This window comes from Canis lupus, chromosome 4 (assembly GCF_003254725.2).
Source record: "Canis lupus dingo isolate Sandy chromosome 4, ASM325472v2, whole genome shotgun sequence".
In the NCBI taxonomy this organism is placed as follows: Eukaryota; Metazoa; Chordata; class Mammalia; order Carnivora; family Canidae; genus Canis; species Canis lupus.
In genome coordinates, this window is record NC_064246.1 from 28,691,870 (window position 1) to 28,714,372 (window position 22,503).

The 22,503-nt window shown below is 51.1% G+C and overlaps 1 long non-coding RNA gene across 1 annotated transcript in view; it reads left to right on the top strand.

Moving 5' to 3' along the window:
• LOC112651263 (uncharacterized) overlaps window positions 1-18,322 on the top strand; it is a 261,862-nt gene extending 243,540 nt beyond the window's left edge. The window contains exons 13-19 of the long non-coding RNA XR_004815063.1: window positions 5,070-5,235; window positions 11,970-12,088; window positions 12,814-13,034; window positions 13,272-13,386; window positions 13,545-13,794; window positions 14,799-14,989; window positions 15,493-18,322. This is a non-coding gene — a long non-coding RNA (uncharacterized LOC112651263). The remainder of the gene's footprint in view (window positions 1-5,069; window positions 5,236-11,969; window positions 12,089-12,813; window positions 13,035-13,271; window positions 13,387-13,544; window positions 13,795-14,798; window positions 14,990-15,492) is intronic.
• Window positions 18,323-22,503: the final 4,181 nt, after the last annotated feature.

The following is a 22,503-nucleotide window of genomic DNA, read 5'->3' on the forward strand; positions in this document are numbered from 1 at the left end:
TTGGGCTCCTTGCTCAGCAGGGAATCTATTTCTTCCTCTCCCACTGCCCCTTCCCCCTGCTTGTACTCTCTTTCTCTGAAATAAATAATTAAAAATATTTTAAAAAATTAAAAGGAAATGTATCAGAACCAAATGGGGTTTGGTGCCACAACCTGACTTGTGGGAAGGCCCCAGCAATGTTACCTACCATGGGTTTTGCAGGATCAGTGTAGGTCCTAACACTGTCATAGCAAATGGCAAATCATGGCTTCGTAATATCACAAATAGTTTGATTTTGTGGACATCCTGTAAGGGACTTGGAGACTCCCACTGACTGACAGGACACATTTTGAGAACCACTGTGTTAGATGCAGAGAAGGATTTATCGATAAATAAGATCTAGTTCTTGACATCAAGTTACGCATCATCTAATGGTGGAGATTAACACCGTGGCAACTAAAATTCGAGTTGGAATAGGACAAATGCTAAAGGATATTAATTTGTTTTTATTGTGGTAGCATGTGCATAACATAAAATTTACCACTTGAACCATTTTTAAGTGTTCAGTAGCATTCAGCACATGCACAGTGTTGTGCAAACATCACCATCATCCGTCCCCAGGAATTTTCCGTTTTTCCAAATTGAAACTCTGTACTCATTCAACAGTAACTCCCCATGTCCTCTACCTACAGCTCCTGGTTACCACCATTCTGCTTCCTGACTCTACAGATTTGACTACTCTGTGAATTTGATAGTTCTTATATGTGGGTTCATGTGATACAGGGCCTTTTGTAGTTGGCTTACTTCACTTAGTATGGTTCTGAGGGTCATCCGTATTGCAGCATCTGCCAGCATCTGTCTCTCCTTTTTAGGGCCGAATAATATTCCATTGTATGGACGTACCACATCTTGTTTATCTGTTCATCCACTGGTGGACGCTTGGGTGGCTTCCATCTTTGGGTCATTGTGAATTGAGATGTGGATTTTTGCCAAGTATAGTCTTCCTGCTAATCAGTTCCTGATTATCATTCTTTCTTATGGTAATGAGATACTGGATGCCCCCAGGTAGGGCCTCCTTCAAAAACAACCTGCTGCACTCTCAGTCCAAATGGCCCGGATTGGTCAAGGATACCAGCATTCTCTTTCTGAAACACCTCACCCCTCCACCCCTGCACCTGCCCTGTGTTCTCCTTGTTCAGTCCACATACTTTCCACCCCAGGCTAGATGTTCAGCAAACAGCTGCTCTCCGTTCATTTCATTTCGACAAGTCTTTATTGATCACGCATTATTTGCTCATCAAACAGATTTGCCTTTTCAAACACTTACAGTCTTGGGCTTGGCTGCACGTTCGCCTGTTAAATCTGTATTTGCACATGTTGGAGTTGGCAGCTCAGCTCAATAAAGACAAAAAGGTCTGCGTGGTGGATGTAGGTGTCTGGGGGAGAGTTTCTGAAGCACAGGGATTTCGTTAGACTAGCCATGCGCCGCCTTACCTACCAAAGCCTCCCTAAGCCATATTTATAAACCATTTAGATATTTTATTACTAGATTTACCATTTCACCCAGCATTTTGGCTGTTGTGCTGCAGTATCCAATAAATCGAGTGCTAAATGAGAAATGGCTAAATTGGACCTTCACTGAGGAGAGATGTACATCATGTGAAACATAAAGGAAAAGAAATTGCCTCGCCTTCTCTCCTCCTTGTATTTCTCACCAAGGCTGCAGAAAGCTTACAACTGGCGCTTACCTTTTGTTTGTGAGATGGCCCTGGATGCAGTGTCACTAGTAGTCACTTTCTGGCCTCTGGGCTTTACCTTCTGGTTGGAAAAAGCCCCTCCTCTTTTCACAGTGGGGAAAAATAGCTCTGGAGACCCCCACCCCCACTCCAAGAATGGTGGAATTGAAATGTCTGCCTTGTATTTCACTGTTTAAAAAAAACTTCCAGGGGATACCTGGGTGGCTCAGTCGGTTAAGCATCTGCCTTTGGCTTGGGTCATGATCCTGGGGTCCTGGGATCGAGCCCCAAGTTGGACTCCCTGCTTAGCGAGGAGTCCGCTTCTCTCTCTCCCTCTGCCCCTCCCCAACCACTATGCTCTTTCGCTTGCTAATAAAAAATAAATAAATAATAAATAAATAAAATCTTTAAAAAAAAGAGCATCTTCCAAGTAGGTTATTTCCCATTAACCTCACAAAAGCCCTACCATTCATGATGTCTTATGTACCCAGTGTTCCGTACAGTGCCTGACAGCGAGGAGGAGTTGCTCTCTGAGTGGGTGGTTGTTAGGGTCAAGTTATCATCTTCCTTAGCAGATGGGGGGGCCCAGGGAGGTCAGGCTAGTTAACCAAAGTCACACAGCTTGTGAAGTGTTGCTTCTTGCGATGTAAATTCAGCTTAGAAGCCACCTCCAGTGTTCTTTTCTCAGTAAGCGCATTGATATGTAATCATACCTTTGCCCAGACCTGCCCAGATACCTAAATAATCTGATGTACTAGCTGCTTTTCTGCTCCTGTTTTAAGAGGAACTGAATACTCTAAGGGGTCATGGGAGGAAGAGGGAGAAGGTACGAAAGCAAAAATGAATCAAGGATATTCTGGGTGTCATACAACATGTAATTTGATGCCTACAACTAACTTCGTGTGACTATCATCCCACTGTTTCATAAACAATGAAAACAAGGCTTGGGAAGGTTGGAAAGTTGCTGAATGTCAGAGCAGTGAGAGAAGGAGCTGGGGTTCCAAACCGGATGTGTTTATAATTCACGTCCTATCTGTCATAGCATGCAACTCTCCTGTGAGCTTGGGCTACCACTGAGTACGGGCAAGAAAGGGATGCTCCTTCTGTGCTATCTGGTCGCCTGGCCTTGCCCTGGACTTAACAGATAGGGAGGGCTCCAAGAACCTTCATGCATTCTGTGAAATTACGTGTCTGTGTGAGTGTGGCCAAAGACATATTCTGGGGAATGGGTTCAGATTAACATATGTTTAAGACTCATTGGTCTGTTCCAATACCAGTTTGAAAAGAGGTAAGTGACCTTGAGGAGGGAAGAAGTGTTGCCTAGCTTCACCTGTTAGTGGAAAAGCTGGGGCCCATGGCCAGCCTTTAGCCTCAGCTGTTCCTCCAGCATTGGCAAAGCACAGAGATCAAAGGCCAGCATCACCTATTTGGAACTGGACTGGCCAGGCTGTCTTTGGTGGACCCATGCCTGAGTGGTCTCAGAAAGCCCCAAAGTGAGCAAGACCTGACCGAGAAGGGAAAAACAAAAATGTCAGTTAGTTGGTGTTTTATCAAAGCTCAAAGGGGTTTCAATTTGAAGTGTGAGAAAGGGTCGGAGCTTGGCTTTGTCTGAAAGGGCAGCTTCTGAGCCTTCATATCTCAGAGGTTTATAATTTCACCTTGTTTCACCTCCCACCCCAGCCAAGCTGGTCATTATAGCAGAAAAAGCACCTGATGGAAGAAAGACAGGTTTGTCTCTGAAAGAACAATTTCTCTGTTGTCTGTAGAATGCCACCCAATATGATAAGTGAAATGTCGATACTTCAGTCAGACTCCACTGGTCTGGATATTTATTCACTTTCCTTACTTATCATCAAATTTACCCAGCTGGCCAAGAAGCAGGTTTTCACTTCTTTGATGAGGAAAGACCCACTGTGAGTTGGTAATGGGTTTTCCAATGTCATCTTGGCACGATTCTTGGGATCTCTTCAAGCTTGTTTCCACTGGGGTGGGGACCTGGGAGGAAGATGGCATAAGGGAGGGCTCAGAGGACTCAGAGCAAAGTAGAGGAAGGAGTCAGGATGAGGGGTCTCAGACCCTCTGACTTCGGACTTAAAGCCTCACCGAACAATGTAGACTCAACCACCAGTCTGTTCTGGGCTGCTGATTCTCCATCACTGTATCAGTTTATAATGGTGGTTTTACCTTCCAGGGACAATTTTGTTGTGTTGGGAGACATTTGTCGTAAGTCAGGATCCTCAGCTGGTCTCTGGCAGGTAGAGGCCCAGAATGTGGATAAACATCCTACCATGCTGAGGACAGTCCCTGCAACAGAGTTATCCAGTCCAAGATATCAATAGGGCTGAGGTTGGGAAACCCAGTGTAGATAGAAGCTTAGGCTGCATCAGGGCACCCACAGGACCCACCAGTCACTGGTTATCTGCTGTACTGGCTGCAGGTCAGATGCCTGCAGCAAAGAACTCTCCAGCGCCAAATGTCCCCAGTGTTGAGGTTGGGAGAGCCTGATTTCGGGTGCTTGGGTTCTAAGCAACAGAAAACAGCTCAGCCAACCTAAGTATTAAGGGAACCCGGAAAGCAATGGGGTAGCAACCAGAAGAGAGAAAGATGCTGATACACCAGGTTCCAGAAAGAGCAGGAATGGGTCCACTCCAGCGTGGGGCATGCAGGGCCTAAGGCTGGTTTCCTCCAAGTGCCACTGCATTTTCACTGGTTCCTGTCCTTTTGTCATTAGCGAGGGGATATACATCCCTGGGCCAGAGGAACTGACTGGCTGCCCTGAGGCTGGGCCCACGCTGGCCAGAGGTTGGGAGCCTCCAGACGTGCAGGTGAGGGGCAGGGGGCTCGTCTCAGGAAAACTGAGGCGTTCTGAGCAGAAGGGCGCTGTGTGCTGGGTGGGCAGAGCCAACAGATGTCCCCGCAGCCATCGTGTGTTGTTTTTGCTTTTGTTTTAAAGAAGATTTTATTTATTTATTCATGAGAGACACAGAGAGAGAGAGGGAGAGGAGAGACACAGGCAGAGAGAGAAGCAGGCTCCCCGTGGAGACCCCAATGTGGGACTCCATCCCAGGACCCTGGGGTCACGACCCGACCCAAAGGCAGATGCTCAACTGCTGAGCCACCCGGGCGCCCCGTCGTGTGTGGTTCGTGGCAACGTGCAAGAACTGCCCTGGGCTCTGTCTCCCGGGACTCCTCTCAGAAGAGCCAGGCGTGGCTGGGATTGTCACGACACGCTCAGGGGACCGAAGCACACACATCCAAAGCTGCAACGCACACTTGAAAAAGAATGTGCAGGTGTCTGGTAGGGAGGCTGCTGGTTTCCTATCTTTTCAACAGGCCTCGTGTTTTCCATTTCAGGTATTGATTTGACAAACATTTCCCAGGCACCTCCTGGGTCCAGGCACCGGGCCAGGATGCTGAGCATAACCAGGTGTGGGCCTCGCCCGGGAAGAGGTGACTGTCTGATGTGGGCGAGAGGGCGGCAGGAGCGGGGACACAGGAGCGGAGGGAGAGGTGGACAGAGGTAAGAGCTGCCGGAGGGGTGGTGCCAGCCGGGGCAGCGGGGCGAGGCCGAGTGAAAGGCAGCCAGCCCTGGAATCTTGAGACTCCACCTGCGCCAAGGTGCCCCTCCAGCGGCAGTGACGGAGGAGGACGGGCTGGGAACACCCAGGAAGAAAGTGCTGTCGTTGGCTAAAGACATTGTGGTGTCCCCGGAGGGGTGTTCTGGGAGGGCGGGCGTGGTCCCCCTCTCACCCACGTGTACTAGGTCAGTGTGGGAACGATGCCAGGCCTGGGACCCTCCTTGGGTCCCCCGAGAGACCACTCTGGGTTGGCACAGGAGGCTCTGCATCTGTTCCTTTTATTTGCTCTGTTAAAGGGAGAGGCCCATTGAGGGTGCACGGGGGGATCCAATCCACCGGTCACAGGGCAATTATTTATTATGAGCCTCGAATACCTTTCTGATTGTATAAGGTTTTATTGTGTTTTTACACGGAGGGCAGGCTTGGGGAGTCAGTTTGGCAGGCGAGAGAGGGAGGGGGCAGAGCTTTCAGGGATCATTCTGGGAGTTAGAAGTCGGCCTTGAGATAGAGGTTCGGAGACTTAGCGGGATTCTGGGGACTCCCACCGGGATCCCCGTGGGCACTTAACCCTCTGCGGGAAGTCGTGAAGGAAGGCATTTCCTCCTTTCTCCTAACAAGATGCCATTTCCCCTCCAAAGAGCTCAACTGTTCTGACACCAGGAGGGAGACCTGAGAGAAAAGGGGAATCTATTCCCCAAATCCCGAGCTGTCCCTGCGGCCCCCACCCAGGCCCAGAGGGCCTGGGGCAAGACAAGGGCAGCAGGGCTGGGGGCAAACCCCTCCCATCCTCCCTCTGCCAGGAGCAGGAGGCTGGCCAGGCCTGCCCTGAGTGCCTCAGTCCTCCCGGCATGGAAACATCCAGACTCCTTGGCTGAATAGACCAACTGCCATGACCTTCCTGGAAGCGATGCTGAGTGCCACACAGTGTTTTGTTCTTGGATTGTGTTTGAGCACACAGACTTGAACCCATCCTTCAGATGGCAGCTTTGCCCGGGCTCACGAGGCCTGTGATCCTCACCACTGGCTCCTCCTTCCCGCCCTCCCCCCCTCATTTACTGAGTGCCCACTGTGTGCCAGGCAATGGGCTCCAGACTGTAAAGGAACATTTTTGATTCATCCCCACAAAAATCTTATTATCACCTGCACTCTGTGGAAGAAAATTCTAGGGCTCAGAGATGGGTTGCCACTCCTCCACATGGGTAGCAGCTCACAGAGGGGTGCATCAGGCCCAAGGAAGAGTGAGGGAGTCACCTCCGAACCTCCAGGCTCTCTGCCATGACCTGCCCCAACGCTGGCTCAGGCTTCCCATCACTCCCCTGGGCTTATTGCACGCTGGTGCTGCTCGCAGCCACACCGCGCTAGGGGCAGGCTGCTGGGCCCTGGCGGACAGGGCCTGGGAATTCTAACATCCCCTTCTAGCTCTAGGGGTACTTTATTGTGGCCTTGGGCAAATTACGCTCTGCTTCCGCTTTCTGAACTGGAAAATGGAAATAAAAATTCTTACCTTGCAGGGTTGATGTGATGCTCAATGACCTATTACATCTAGGAGTTCTTGATAAAAAGAGATAAAATGTAACTATTTTTATTCTGTCCAATGTCTCTAAGTAGGGTCATCAGCTCCTTGGGGGCAGGCTCCGTGCATGTACCTCATTATCCCCATAGCATTTCTAGCTGGTGCTGAATGTACAAGTGACACTCAAAACCAAGCGGCTGACCTAGTAAGAGAATCCTGTTTGTGGATGTGCTTGTTCTGTGATCTTGCCGAATTACCCTCCACAGGGCCTGTGCCATTCTGCGCCCCAACAGCAGCAGTGAGTGCACATGCCTGTGTCTGCCCACTGTCTCCAATACAGTGTAGTAGCCATTGTTTGGATTTTTGCTAATCTGATAGCTAAAAATGAGTAGTATCTTGACATAATTTAAATGTGCATCTCTCTTATTGTGAATTAGGTTCAGCTTAGTTCTCTGCGTTAGAGCCCTTAGTGTAGCCTTCTCTATACATGGGGGGTAGATGCTATTGAGTTCATTGCGTGGCTTCCTCATTGATTTATAGGATATATATTTGGGAGATCGAGGCAATATATTCTGAAAACATTTTTTTCCCCAGCATGTCGTTTGTTTGTTTTTAACTTTGCTTATGGTGCAACTCCTTTGAAAAACAAAAGCAAAGAGGAGCCAGGTCATAAGGCTTGGAGAAATGCAGAAGAGTCCACGTGAGCTGGAAACATGCTTCTCCTACTGTGAATTCCCAAGCGCGCATGTTTGTGGGTCAAAAGAAATACAGAGAAGCAGAATCAACAAAGTGGAAGCTTAAACATGTGTGTGTGTGTGTGTGTGTGTGTATGTGTGTGTGTTTAAAGTAATTACACCATTACTTTGTAAGAAAACAAATGCAGATGTGATACAGCATAGATTCCAAAATTTGTATGAATTTTTAAAGTCAGGCGTGGGAAGGTCAAGGAAGTTTCGCGCTTGTACCTGGATGCTCTGGGCTCTGCCTCCAGGTGCCCAGGGAAGGAAGGGTTCCTCAAGGGAAAGTTGGGAAGCACAGCTCTCAGGGGAGCTAGTAAACCCACATCCTTGTCTCAGAGCTGTCGCTGGTGAGCTGCGTGACCTGGATGCCTCCCAGGACTGTCATAAACTTCAGATCTGCCAGGATATAAACTCTGTGAGGGCAGGGTTGCTGTTTGCTGATGAATCTTCAGGACCTAAGACAAATACCCAGTACACAGTAGGGGTTTGATACACGTAGAACGTCAGTAGAGCGACAAGCTCAGAATTTGCTCTGTCCCTCACTTTGCCCAAAGATACAGTCTTCAGCCAACACCGAAGGATCTCCTCTCTGTAGGACGCTGGGATACAGAGAGGACTGAGGCAGGACCCCGCCCTCCTCGGAGCCTCAGAGGCAGAAACACACGCCCTGGTGTGTTGTTTCTGGCTCCCTGCTTCTCGTGGCTGCATTCCCCCTGGATGTCGTGGAGCACCGTGGAGCACCATGGAGCACCGAGGCCAAGGATCCAAGCTCTGTCATGGGTCTCCAAAGACCCCTGCATCCACGCATCCATCTCAAACACTACTGCATTCCTTGGGGGTCCCTTGGGTGGTCCAGGCCCCAGGAGACCATTAGCAAAGCAGGCCTTCCACCTCATGGTGGTCCCCAGCCCCTCTCCCACACCCTGCTCTGGAGAAACATGATCCGGGCTGTTTATGGGGTGTGGGCCCTGATATGTGGGTGGCAGGCTGCTGAGCCATCGGCAGGCAGTAAAGTCTTAAACGTGGGCCTGTTCTCCAGCCACAGCTGCCACATCAAAGGGCCAAGCTCCCTACAAACTTCGCCTTAATTAAAAAGTTACGGTAATCCTCAGGATGGAGGCAGGTTGGACACCCCCGGAGACAGAAATTCTCTCTGTGGCCACAGACCAGGCCTTTCCTTCCACCCCAGGTGCTATTAAAAGTGGACAACGCTGTAGGTGTCACAGGCTCCCGTGAAATAGGAACGGAAATGCTTCCTTGCCCCGACCCCAGGCTCATAATTGTTGCGGAGGGATCCAGGGCCAAACATTTGGAAAGGGGCAGCTCTGGCGTCTTGGACAGATTTCTCTTTTTCTCGTGTTCCCAATGCTTTGGGGTCTTTCACAGCTGTGCTTTCACATGCCTCAAGCCCACGAGGAGGCGTGTTCGAGAACCCCAGGTAGGAACCCTGAGCCCCATTCCCTATCTGTAGCCAGCACGGTGATTAATATCTCAGTCTCGCTGATGTGCAAACCCAGCCCCGGCCATGGGAAGGGGGCTGGCTGTGGCCACCCAGTATATCAGGGACAGGACCCCGACCAACACCAGGGCCTGAGGAGGTTACCCCCTTCAAGATCCCAACCAGATCAGCCCACAGTTATGAAAGTCACAGAGATAGCAATACTTACCCACATCTCCTGGACCCCTTGTGGGTGGCCAGGGTCATGTGACCGGCCCATGAAGCCCCGTGGTGTGAAATGTGTCCCTTCCTGGCTGCAGCAGGGAAAAACCAGCATAGGATCATAGTCTCTCCCACTGCCGTGACTGGTAACAGTGGCCCACAGAGTGAAGCCTTTGTGTGTCTGGCCCTTGCAGTAGTATCCTTCTATCCTGCCCCGGGTGCATGCATGCACATGCACACATATACACACATAAACTCTGACTCTTAGTGTGCAAAAAAATACAGTGTGGCTGTGTTAATCCACAGAGATTTTTTTTTCTGCAGCTCAGTGCTTCCTAACCTAACCTGACCTAACCTGGCCTAACCAATATGCTAAATTAGCTCAATGAGCCCACGCTATTTACCAGTTCACTTGTCCCATAGGGTCCCAAAGACCACCCAGGAGAAAAGTGACATGAAAGAAGATTTCAGCTCAAACATAAGATAATACTTTTTCACGCACAGGCCTCGGTTCTCAAAGTCAGAGGGCAAATCCCCACCTCTCTGCTGGGCCAGGTATTGGTTTGTTGTGTCTCTGCACCAAATGGAGCTGGATTCCTTTAAAAAAAATATTTGAATAGCTTTAAAAAAATAAAAATAAAATTTTTATTATTTTACTTTTATTTTTTTAAAGTTTTTTTTTTAACTTATTTATTCATGAGAGAGAGAGGAAGAGACATAGGCAGAGGGAGAAGCAGACTTGATCCCAGGACCCCAGGATCACGACCTGAGCCAAAGGCAGATGCTCAACCGCTGAGCCACTCAGGCATTCCAAATTTTTATTATTTTAAATTGTGGTGGGATACACACACTATAACGGTCACCATCTTAACCATCTGCTGGTGTAGAGTTGAGTGGCATTCAACACACTCACACTGCTGTGCAACCATCACTGCCATCCACCTCCAGGGCTCTTCATTTTGCAAAACTAAACTCTAAGAAAATACCAAGACATTCCAAGACGAGCTGGGCAGCTTCAGGACATGGTGTGATCTCTGCTTTTGCACTAATATGTAGCTGAGGCCAGATGGTCTCCGGCAGAGCATGTGGAGCAGAAACCAGTGGAGGGGAGTGGAGAGTCACCTGCTCGTTCCCAGGGACCCCTCTCCTGAGCATTGCACCTTTGTGCAAATAGCAAACAGGCTCCCGGGGAGGGGGGTGGTGAATCATCCACAAGTTCTCTGTGGTGGGGAATGAATCTTTTTTAACAAGCCCCGAAAGACTGACGAACAAGTTGAAAGAAAGCTGGGCGAGGCCGACTGTCAGCTGCATGTGCTCCGGGGCCCGGCCTCCTTGTGCAGTGCGGAAACCGTGCAGCTGTATGTAGCTGCTGTGCGTCCTGGGTGCTATCGTGGTGCCTCACATGTCTCGTTCTTGCGGTTTCTGCAGTGATCCAGTGAGGTGGGCTTTCTTACCCTTCTTTAACGGAATGAGAAACCTAGGCTCCAAAAAATCAAGTCACTTGTCTCAAGTCACATAGCTAGTCAACAGCAGAGCTGTGGTTCAAATCCAGTCTCTTTACTTCCAGATCCAGGGCTCTTTCTACCTCCCTAGAGCTGCCCCCGTTCAATCAGGGAGTTTATGCCTAAGGTCACACCACGCACAAAGCCGGGACTCAGATGAACGGCATCGGAGTCCTGGGCCGAGGCTCCCTGCTTCCCGCACTGGCAAGAAATTTCCACAGGCGCGATGCCTTAATGAGAATGTTTAAGGTAGTGTCAAAACAGAGGGTATTATTTCATCTACAAAGATGTTCACAGGGGCTGAAGGGCGCCATGAAATACTTACTTCTGTGACCAACCATCGCTGTCCCGTTTCAGTCCCAGACTCTGCCCGAGGATCTGGGCTCTGCAGTATCGAGCACCACATACACCATCTCCCCAGATACACTGGTGAGGAGCAAAGCAAAAGCAAAACAGAGTAATTTCCTTTCTCGTCTCCTGCATAGGTGATTGTACGATAGGACCGTTGGGAGGGAGAGGCGATTTTGGATGATGGAATGAAGTGGGTACCTCCCGATGTATTCCTAAAAACACAAAGAAGCGGTGTTTATGTTTCTGAAACATGAAATCAGTCGAAACACAAGTAGGTAAAGAAAGGGAAATTAGAAAGAAAATCACCAATCATTTGATTGTAGGACAACCCGTGAACATTCACATACTTGATTGTCCTCTGCAAGTCTGTAGAAAAGATGATGATTAAAAAAAAAAAAAAAAAAAGAGAGAGAGAGAGAGAGAAAAGCAAAGCAAAGGTGGTGGTTTCAGCATGTGTTTTGCAAGGATGGGCTCTGGTGGCTGGAGAGGAGAGTGTCCTGGAACAAAGGACGGCCCTCATGGTTGTGCAGGTTCTGTGGATTCGTGAGCATCCTCTGATGTGTGCTCTTTGCCTTCCAGCTTCCTCTCACCCTCCCCGGGCCCACTCCAGGCTTTCTGTCCTGGGAACAGTGCACTGCAGCTGTCCCATCCCCTGGCCCGGGCATTTCTGCCTGTCAAGGCCCTTGCACACCCACTGGCCCTGCTGTGCCTCGGACCCACTGCTGGATCACCTCCATGACGCCTCCTGGGCTTCCTCTTCCTAGCCCTTTAGGATTTTGTGCAATGCTAGATCCACCCCTCCTGAGGTCTTCCCTGAGCTCAGGCTCCTGGCCTTGGTGGCTGCCCTGCTTCTCTGCTCTCCTGTGTCCCCTCTAGCCTCTCCCTGGATCTGATGGCCATTGTTTTGCAGGGGGTCTGATGGCAGACCTCACTCCTCTCTAGGCTGAGAGGTCCTTGTGAGCAGGGAAGTGTCCACACACTGCACCCAGCACAGAATATGGCTCGGAGCCTGCACCTAAGAAATATAAGGTGAGCAAATCCCATGAAGGTGGTGTCTGTGTTCCTATTGTACAGATGAAGAAACTGAGGGTCACAGAGGCCAGGTGATGTACGTGTCTCATATCCCCAGTGCCTTAGAGGTCATATCTGGACTACAGTCTGAGTTAGCTACTCCCTGGTACTTCCACCTGCTGTAAAGTTTGAGTCCTGCATGGACCTGGAACCTAGGGTGTGTTTGAGGCCATGCCCTTTGGAGCTCAGGCTTTCTCTCTTAGAAACAGAGGCTTGGAGTTAAGAAGCCATGTGATGTGGTGCCTCTGCAGGGGTCGGGGGTTTGTTTTCTGCACGGGGGCAAGTATGGGGAGAGGTGGCACGAGGATTTGGGGGAAGGAGTCTCCACCTTTGATGGACTTCCAAGCAAACAGATTAACCAGGGTCAGGTTGGGACCCCAAAGTGGAGGAACAAAGTTGTGCCAACTCCTCCATTCATGTGTGCTTACACAGCCTCAATTATACGGGGGCTTTCCATCTCCTATTTGAAAGGTAAGGTTGAAAGGGGAGATGAAATTATGAAAAGAGATAAAAATGAAAGCAAAAAGGCGGTGCTCTTCTGAAAGGACCTCACGAACTAGCAAGAGCTATCTCTGGCGGTAAAAGGAATTACACGCGGGTGAAAAACACAGCCCTAATCATAGCTGCCAGGGGCTGCCCGTGACCGGGCCGTCAGCAGCGACGCGGGCCCTCTCCCGTCCTAGGCACACGCACGCAAGGCCGAGAGCGCCACTCGTTTAACGCACGTCTCCAGGATGCCTACTGGGCGCGCATCCCCGAGGAGGTGAGGGCTCTCGCGGTCCCAGAAAAGCGGTAAGAAAACGTAATAAAGAAACCTCAGGGCAAATCTTCAATGCACGCTGGGAGCCCAGAAGAAGGACTGATCATCTGCCTGCAGGAAGTGGGGCCGGAGTCAAGGAGACACGTGAGTAAGCCTGGATGGGCGAGGGGACAGGGAGGGAGGCCGAGGAAAGAGTCTCCAGCACAAGCAGCTGCACAGAGCACCTGCAGATTCGCTGGTGGTGGCGGGGAGGAGGGGGACGGTATGGGGTCCCGGGTACGAAACCTCTAGGGTGTGGGGTACGAACTACACCTCATCTCCTCTTACCTGATTTATTCATCACAGTAATTTGAAGCAGGCGCTGTTATTACCCCATTTTAGGGAGAAGGTGGGGTCCCTGAGGTTAAGTAGCTTGACAAAGGTCACAAGGCCAGAGTGGACTCAGACCCAGATCTCTCTCTAAACCCGCGCTCTGGATACTCCAATGTCTTCCAAGGTGTTTGGGGGTAACATTCTGAGGGTCAGGGGGCTGGAAGTGGCTTCGCAGGGCATTTCTGGGTCAGGCTCTCTCGGGAGGTTGGGGTCACGATGTCGGCTCACTCGCGTGGCTGTCGGCAGCAGGCTTCGGTCCCTTATGGTGTGGGCTCTCCACAGGGCTGCTCGTGAAGCGGCGGCTTTGCTTCCGCAGAGCACGTGATCCGAGACAGGAAGAACAGGACAAGACGCGAGTATCTGTGACAGCCCGTCTTGGAAGTGACGTGCCATCCCTTCCGTTGGATGCAATTGCTCACGCAGCCGGACCCTGCCTACCATGAGGAGTGGAGGCTGTGAGGCTGGGATCGGAGGAGTCATCTCACTCACGGCACCACAAGTCATTGGGACTTTTTGTCCTAGAAGGAAGTGGGTGAGGAGGCTGGGGACCCGATGCTTGGCTTCCCTTAGTGGGGGGGCCAGGACCAGAGTTTAGTAGAAGAAGCATATAGAGAAGCCCACCTGGACCCCCGTGAGAAGCTGAGTTCTTCCCTTCCAGCCACAGGACGGCCTGTCCCTCTGCCCCAGGGCTCCTGAGCCGGAAGCAGTTTGTCAAAAGGCCTCTGCACACAGTAGGTGCTCCCTGCCGTGCTGGTGGAGTTAAATCCAGCTGCAGCCACAGCTCCGGCGACCCTGGATGACATGGTCGCGTTCAGAAAGCCCCACCCCTTGCACCCACTCCCCAGGCCAGCTCATCTCCTGTCCCCCCTGAAATCATGACCCCCATGCACCCCAATCAGGCACACCCCACAGACCTGCCGCATGCCAGGCAGGCATGCACGGCTGCTCCGGAAGGCCTGGCTTCTCTTTTTGAGGATTTTATCAGCACATGACAATAAACAGAGCTCATGGGGTCCTCGATGTCTCAGGGATGCATTTTAATTACTGTCTCCTTCCGAGGAGACAGACTAGCCCTGCTTCCTGGTTGACCCCCACACCCTCACAAGCAGAGCTGAACCTGGGGTCTTAGGGCCAGAGCATCTCGGAGTGTGAATGATCGGTTTGCAATTAGCACTTCATTACAGGGACACTCTTTGTCCACAGAAGCAAGACCGGCTCCCAGAGCCAGGACAGGGTCTCCTCTGGAGATAGGGGTCAACATCAAGTGGGTCTTTCTAGAACCCACTCCCCAGAACACCACTCCTTGCTCAAAACTCTTTTTTTACACATCCCGAGCTTCAGGACCAAGCTCAGACTCATCCGCCTGACCCACGAGCTCTGCGGTGGTCTGGCCGCCACCCGCCTCCCACCGCCCGCACCCTGGTCCCTCAGGGGCCTCCCACGGTCAGATTCAACCATGATCGGCCCATGATTGGTGCCGTTTTCACCTCATCTCTGCCCTGCCTCTGCCCTGAATCTCTTTCCCTTCCTCACTAGCATCTATGCCCACTTCGGGATGGGTGGCCACCCTCCCACCACCCGGACAACCTTCCGACAACCACGCCCATGCTGGATTCCATCCCTGATCCTCCTGCCCTCGGCGTGGCGAGGTGCCGGTGCTGTGCCTCGACCCTCGGCCGCTTCCTGGGTGGCCCCCGCTTTCTGTGAGCACTGTTACCTGCATTCAGGTGAGCTGGCTTGTGAAACGAGGCACGTGGGATGTCACCACGGGAGGGAGGGGGGACCTGCCTGGCACAGCCCTAGGCCGCTCACGCCCCGCGTGCCCCTCCTTGGCCCTCATCACTGCCGTCCCTGGGAGCACGTGGCGACAGCTCCTGAAGTCCCTGCTGAGAATCGCAGGTGGTCAGGCCAACCCGAGGCACTGCCTTCTGTCCCTGCAGGACCGCGGGGTTAGGTCTACTGACACTTGGCCTCTTCATTGCTTAGGGCTCCTTCCTGCTCACACGCGACATGTCCCCCATGCCTTGGGACAGCTGGGTGGGGGTGTGCAAGGAGCAGCAAGGGCTCCGAGTAGACGTGGCCCCCACCCCCACATCGCAGCGAGGAGCGCGGGCTCCAAGCAGGACCGTAAACTCACGGAGCGTCACCGGGCCCGTCGGCGGGACGATGACAAGTGGAGGGCATCGTGTAGCCTTACATCTGTCCTTCCTCTCTCCGTCCCTGCATTCAGAACATGCTGAATGCCAAGGGCACGCTGGGTTCCAGGAGGAAGGAGCACGAAGCAAACACAGCCTGCCCTCGAGAGCGCCCCGTCCAGCGGGAGAAGGAACAGGCGGCCGTGCCAACATTGGATTCAAACCACCAGCCCTGCGGGGAGATGCAGCCACGGCTTATGGGAGATTTTTCTGGGGAGCAGGCTTCCAGAAAGCTTCAGACCCGAGGGGGTTAGGGTCTCGAAGGACTCTTGCAGGCTTGTAGCTGCACTCATGCCTCAGAGAGCCAGGATCCGCACCCCCCTCCCAGAACTGGAACCCGGTTCTCAGGGAGATGAAGGTTCAGCTGCCAGGGTGGGTGCGTGGGTGGGGGTGGGATGGCAGGAACAGCCAGGAACTCGTGGGGACGATTGCATTCTCCGAGTCCTTTTTGCCAGGATCTGAGGAGGCCTGTTTACATGGGTCCCCCCTGTGGTCTCTGCTGCTTAATATGCCTTTTGAAAATGATGCTCAGTGGGATGTGTGCACATTTGTAATTACAAAGACGGGGCTGGTTTTTCACGATCTGTGCCTGCTAATTTCTCAGTCGCAGGAAGGGAAATAGCAAAATGTCCAAAATGCGCCTCGTTGAGCGGGTTCCCTGATAGCACTGCAGTGCTTCCTATTTACAAAGCACTTTTATTCCTCCCCCCACGAGGGAGGCCGGCCTGCTACTATTAGCCCGGAGGGGAAACCGAGACCCACGAAGGAGCAAGGACTTGTCCAAGGTCACCTGACAAGTGGGCAGGGCAGGCAGGGGCCCCGCGGCTCTTCTGACAGCCCATCTGATGCCCTGGCCTATCAAGCTGGGGTGGAGAAAAGGAGGGATGAGGCAAGAAATTCCCAGAACCAAGTCGGCTTCCCCTACGAGGTAGGCATCCTGCCACAAGGAATGGCTCATCAGGGGCCGCTGGGTGAAAACCCACATTCAGGGAAAGCCTTCCCAGTAACTGAGATCCAGCCCGAGGCTTCCAGGAGCAGAGCCGCACATGGAATGAGGGCGGGCTAAGATTTCAGCCAACCCTTTGAAACTGAGCCTGCGGTTGAAGTCAGGTCAACACATTCACAGGCGTTTTGGGCTCTATCGACGTCTGGGGTGGGAAACCCACCCGAAAGCTGTTGAAATGCAGGGGCCAGCATTGCTTCTGCAGAACAGTGGCTCTTTGAGTGGAAGGTGTTCGAGAATTAAGTTTCCCCAGTGTTCCCAGGACTCAGACTTACAGCCAAGGGGGGCCGGGGCCCCCAGTGCCTGATGGAGCCACTGATAGGTCCCTGCTGGCTAAAAGTGATGACATTGGCAAGAAACTGATCTTTCTGGGGAGCAGAAACTCTAAGAGCACTCAAGTGCAGAACACAAGGCAAGTTGTGTTACCTGCCACAAAGCCCCGGCTTTCCTGCCCAGGGGAGGGGTGAGGGGACCACTGGCGTTGGGTTTCAGGAATCCCGGACCAGCCCGACCCTGAAGGAGGAAGCTGCAGCACTGAGACCCCCTTATCTTGTCTGGCACCCTCCCTCTTCACAGGGGACCAGGACATGCTCAGGCTGGAGGCAGCGACCGTGTCACCCACTCGGTCCTGCTGTTTTGCGGACAGAGAACCTGAGCGCACCCCGCTCCACCCCCCAGCAGCACCAGGACAGTCGCCTCTGGACAATAGAGAGCATCAGCCATGAGACTCAGAACCGGGTCTCCGGATTCTGCACCGTTCATCCGGGCTGGCAGAGGAAGCAAAAATCAAAGCCCCCAGCCCTTGGTCACCATGTCGCACACAGGCCACAGCCGCAGCACACCTACATCTGGCCTCCTTCACACTCCTTTTGTGAGCCCTCTGAGTGCCGTGTCCCGCCTGTAAGCTGATGCTCGCACACAAACGTCTGGCCAGAGCAGGTTTTTGTTGCTGGGCGATGTTTGTTTAAAAGCTAGGTCAGTATGTGAGAAGCAGCTCCTGCGTGGCTTGGCTCCCTTAGTGCAAGTCAGCCATGCTCTGTCCCTCCTGGTCGACGCCTGCTGAAGACCAAGGGCATCCGATGTGAGCGTCACGTGGCACAGCCTGAGATCGTTCTGGGGGCCGGCTGTGGGCCTGCTTCTGAGAGGCAGCTCAGGCCCAACGGAGCTGACTGTGGGTGCAAGAGGTGGCCCTCTCGAGGCAGGGCGGTCCTCAGGTCGATTCTGGGGTTGGATGAGGGTGGGCTCCAGTTGCAAGACTGCGGGGAGCACTTTCCATGGTTGTGTGCAAGGGCATCCATCTGGGAAGTCCCTCATTTCGTGAGATATTCGATTCTGAATCCCTGAAAGTTTGAGAAGCTGTAACATGGTCATCGGAAGGCACCTCCCAGCCCCATCTGTAGCCTCCCCAGGTGTCTCTTGGTGTCCTGCTTGCACGTAGTCTGGTTGAAGCTGGAACATCCTCTTCTGACTTCAAAACCTCAAGCGTTGAAAGTCTTGGCCCTGGTTGGGTGACCCCAACTGCTGAAAAACTGCTGCATCATATTTTTCTAATAAGTGTGTTCTTTCCATAGGACAGTCACTCTGAGGGCTGGAGTTTCCAGAAAGGAGTGTAAAAACTCTCTGTGGTATAAAGAAGCCTTTCTTCTTAAGTGCAATTTGAGAAACAATCCCCCTTCGGGGAGGGCCGTGACACTTCATGTGTAACATACACGAATGTCCCCTGGCAGCTATGGCCTGGGGGTACCCAGTATGGCCTGAGCCCTAGGTGGGCACAGAGGCGGTGGGGGTAGCTAGCTCTCATTCTCTTTCCAAGCCTCTTTCAGTTAAGGAAAGGCTTAGGGTTAAAAATAAGATAATAAGGACATTGGAATCATTGAATACCAGATCTAGGAATTTCAGTTTTCTCAGCTGTGAATGAGACTTGAATGAGAATGTCCTCAGTGGCCTGGTGAGATCTTACCTACAGGGGTGACGTCAAAGACCAAGCCTTTGGCCCCCCATCAAATGCCCACCAAGCCTCCCTAAGATATGAGTCTCAAGAATGAAATCTCCTCCTATTCTTGTGGGATGGTCATGACTTGCTATGACAGAGTCAGTTACATAAATGCAATATGAAGACTCCCCATTTTCTCCGATATGTTTTGTTGTCCCTTTGCCAACTGGAGATAGTAGCCCGGCATGCAACCCCTTGAGTAGTCTTCCCCGGGGACCAGGGTACAGGTGTTTTTCTAAAGCTCTTGGTTGCAAAGTAGCTTAGAGTCACGGGGAACCAGTACTTGGAAGTGCCTGGAAGAGCACCTAGTCAAGTCTTTCCGTTTTGTTGCAAGCGTTTCTGAGGCTCGGAGAAGAAAAGAGACTCAAGCAGTTGATCTGTATCCATCAGATTCTCCTTTACAGAAAGGAGACAAGTTGCAGAGAGAAAAGTTCCCAGCTATCATAGGCACTGGGGTTTGAAAGTCACGCACACACGTTTGTTCATGTTTGGTGGGATGAATAAGCCGTTGAGTACATCGATCTTCAGAGAGTGGTGAGTGGAGCAGGTGAGCAGGGAGGCCTTTTCCTGTCCTGGCTTCCCGGCAGCCCTTTAAACCTGACTTTAGTGGAGTGAACTAAGTTGGCTCATTGAAATGTAGAGGATCTGTGACCAGAATGAGAGGACTCGGGCATGCAGAGGAACCTCCGATAACCCACCTGCTGGAGGCACCCTGATGCCGGGAGGCTTGGGTTTTAGGGCTGCTGGGGTTCCACCGAGGGTGCAGGGATAAGGGTTTCTGAGCTCCTTGGTGCTCCTAACCTGGTCCGTGGACCATCAGCCTCAATGTCACTGGGAGCTTGTTGGAGATGTAGAAACTTGACCCCACCCAGTCCTCCTGAACCAGAATCTACATTTGCACAAGCTCCCCGGTGATTCCCATGTACATTAAGTTTGAGAAGCAGTGGCTTAGGAGATAGTCTTAAAAAAAAAAAAAAAGAAAAGACTCTATGGACAAAAGGCAGTGAGCAGCGCCGTGAGGGTCGGGTGGCAATCCCATCTCTAGAACAAACTCGCCGCGTGGCCCTGGGAAAACCACGGCCATGTTCAGAACGGCAGCTCTCTCATCTGAAAACGAGGGGGTTGGACTGGGTGATCTTTATTCTCCAGCCTCGCAGGCATCTCTGATATGAGCTGGGAGGGGGAGCCCCACTCAGCTGAAGATCAGAGAGCTTCTTGCTGTGTAAAACACTCCCTAATCAGCCTTATGTCAAGTCCCCCGCCCCCCGACTAACCACAGTGACAAGTCCCAGGAGTGCACCTTGTCAGGCTGTGAATAAAGTTCAGGCAGCTTGGTTAATTACCCTGACACCGAGTAGAGTTAGCTACCCAGCAGCTCGGGAACTCGTCTTAATGATTATAGGAACGCACATGCCGTGGCTTCCGGCACAGCCACCACCTCTGCAGCCTACAGCTTTGTTTTAGAGGCACAGACTCAAACAGAAGGTCCCCAAGGGCATCGGGAGTCCAGGTAGGTTCCCTTGCCCATTGCACACGGGCGTGAGGTCATTTTCCACATGTGTCATTAGTGAAGCCTTGTAACCATAACAGACAACTCGGCTTCTTTCTCTCATGCGTCTGCTTGGAGCCTGCTCTGAGTTCTCCACTGCGGACAAGAAAAAGCCATGCTGGACGTTCTCCTCATAATTCTCCAGTCACATCTCCGTTGATCTCTACCTCAGACCCTCTGGCCCGACCCCAGAGGGCTCCACTTGGTTCCCCGTAGCTTCATTTCCATCCACATATGGAAACACATCCTTTCTTCTATTTGGGCACATTGCTTCTGCTCAAAACACTCCCCTCTGCTCTTGACTGTCGCCTTTACTCATCTTTTGGATTTAACGGTCTATATCGCCTCCCCTCCAGAAAGATATAGCGTCTATATCATGTCCTCATGCTCGGGCTGAGTGCAGACATTTCTGAAGAGTTCTGTGCTACATCAGTTATACTGGACATGACATGCAATTTGAAGAGTTTCCCTACAAAACAGAGAACTCTGGGTTGTCTGAGACCACGCCTGACTTACTTACCATCTAAGCTCCATGAGGAAGCGGACTGTTCTCTGTGTCATTGACAGCTGTATTGGGGGTGCCCTGCACATTGCCTGGCACACAGCAGATGCTCAGTAAATGTCCTTTGGGTGAATGAAGAAATGAATTTCCTCTGTTAAGGATGGTGTCTGGTGCGTGACGAACAACAAATGTTGGTTCAAAGTCAATGGAAGGAAGAATGGAGGCTTCTCTGGTTTCAGCATAAAGTCTGGAGAGGAAAAGCTCATTAGGACGGATTGCTTGATAGGCTGAAGCGCACAGGTGCCCACAGCCCAGTCAGCGCTGAAGAGGCGTGACACCAGACAAGAAGGCGAGACTTGTCTCACGACTGTGGGACCTGCCGTAAGAGGTGCAGAGAGAGGACTTCCATGAGAAGATCACTCTGACTGAACGACTGTGGGAAAGTGTGAGTGCTCTGCTCCCTCAGCTGGTGTGCACATCCTTTCTTGCATGTGAGCTGTCTGAGGGCCTAGAAGGCTGACCCCAAGCCCAACCTTTCATCTGGACCAAGAAGTAGAGGCAAAGAAGGGATTTCTCTAGACGGGCCCTTTAGAGAGGACAAGACAGTCTCAATTTTTACAGCCAGCAAATAATGCAACTGAGATTGGAAGCCACTTCCTTATGGACCTTAAACCCAGGGCTCTTCCTAAGCATCATGCTCTGAAAAAAGCTGAGAACTCTATTTTATTTATTTATTTATTTATTTATTTATTTTTAGGCAAAGGCTGTTTAAAAATATCTGTTTCTTTATGTGTGGTGGCAGCAGTGGGATTAAAGCCCAATATCCACATGCAAAAATAATCGGGTAAAAAGAATTGGGGCATTTCTGGAAAGGCTTTCCATTTTTCTAAGCCACTTTGCATCAGGTTGCTTAGCTCACCTCTCAAAGCCCAAGGTTGGAGAGGAAAGGCTCTATTCTATTTATTGTTAAAAAAAGACTTCTCTCCCTCCCTCCCTTCTTTTTCCCAAGCAACCCTTCAGCCTAACAAAGAAGCTTCCCAGGGAGCTGTGTTGAAAGTTTTTTTTTTTTTTTCCCCCACATGATCCAGGGCACAGAGTAGAGGAGGGGGAGATAGGATAGGTTGATGATAAGATATCCAGATTTGGAAGTCAGACACATGTGGGCTTCAACTCACTTTTACCACTGATGAGCCACATGACCTCTGCCAAGGGATTTAACGTCTCTGAGCCTCTGTTTTCTCATCTGTACACGGGGGATAATGGTAGTATTAATGGCTTGGCCATTTTACAAGATGGTGAGATAAGTACAAGCGAGATATTTAGTATGGAATAACAAACCCCAGCCATGACTCCAAAATTAGGAAGTTCTGAAAACTGCAAGTCTTTCTCATAACTCATTTGGCTGTAAAATCTGATCTTAGTTGAACTCACTTGGCAACAAAATCCATCTTGGAAAAAAAAAAGGAAAAAAAGAAAAAAAATTCCAACTTGAACTTACACAACGTGATTCGGAGCTGAGATTGTGACTAGATGTGTGTTTTGCCGCGTGTGTTTGCCATTCATGTGTCCAATTATAGGGTAATGCCCCAGTATCCACAAGGAGTCCTAGGTCACATAAACCACGTGAGCTGTATGTACCATATTACCTTTCAAAAGTCTAGAATGGTTTGATTTCCAAAATATGTGTGGCTCCAAAGATGTCACTCAAGGGATTGTGGACCTGTCTGGTATCCGGCCATGCTGGCTACCTGGTACCTGAGAATTATCATCAGCTCTGCTTCAGGGATTTTGCCAAGGACACGCAGAGACTATCTGCCTATGAGACTATCCTCAGGTGTTTTTTATCCCACAACCATGACCTTGACCAAAAATATCTCTTTGACATTCAACTTGAACGTGCTCCACTAGAAATCCATTTCCTTAGGTATTTCAAGCAGTTTGGTCTTTGAGAGACCACTCGTAAAGATAAAAATTGAAAATGGGTTGAGTGAGTGTTGAG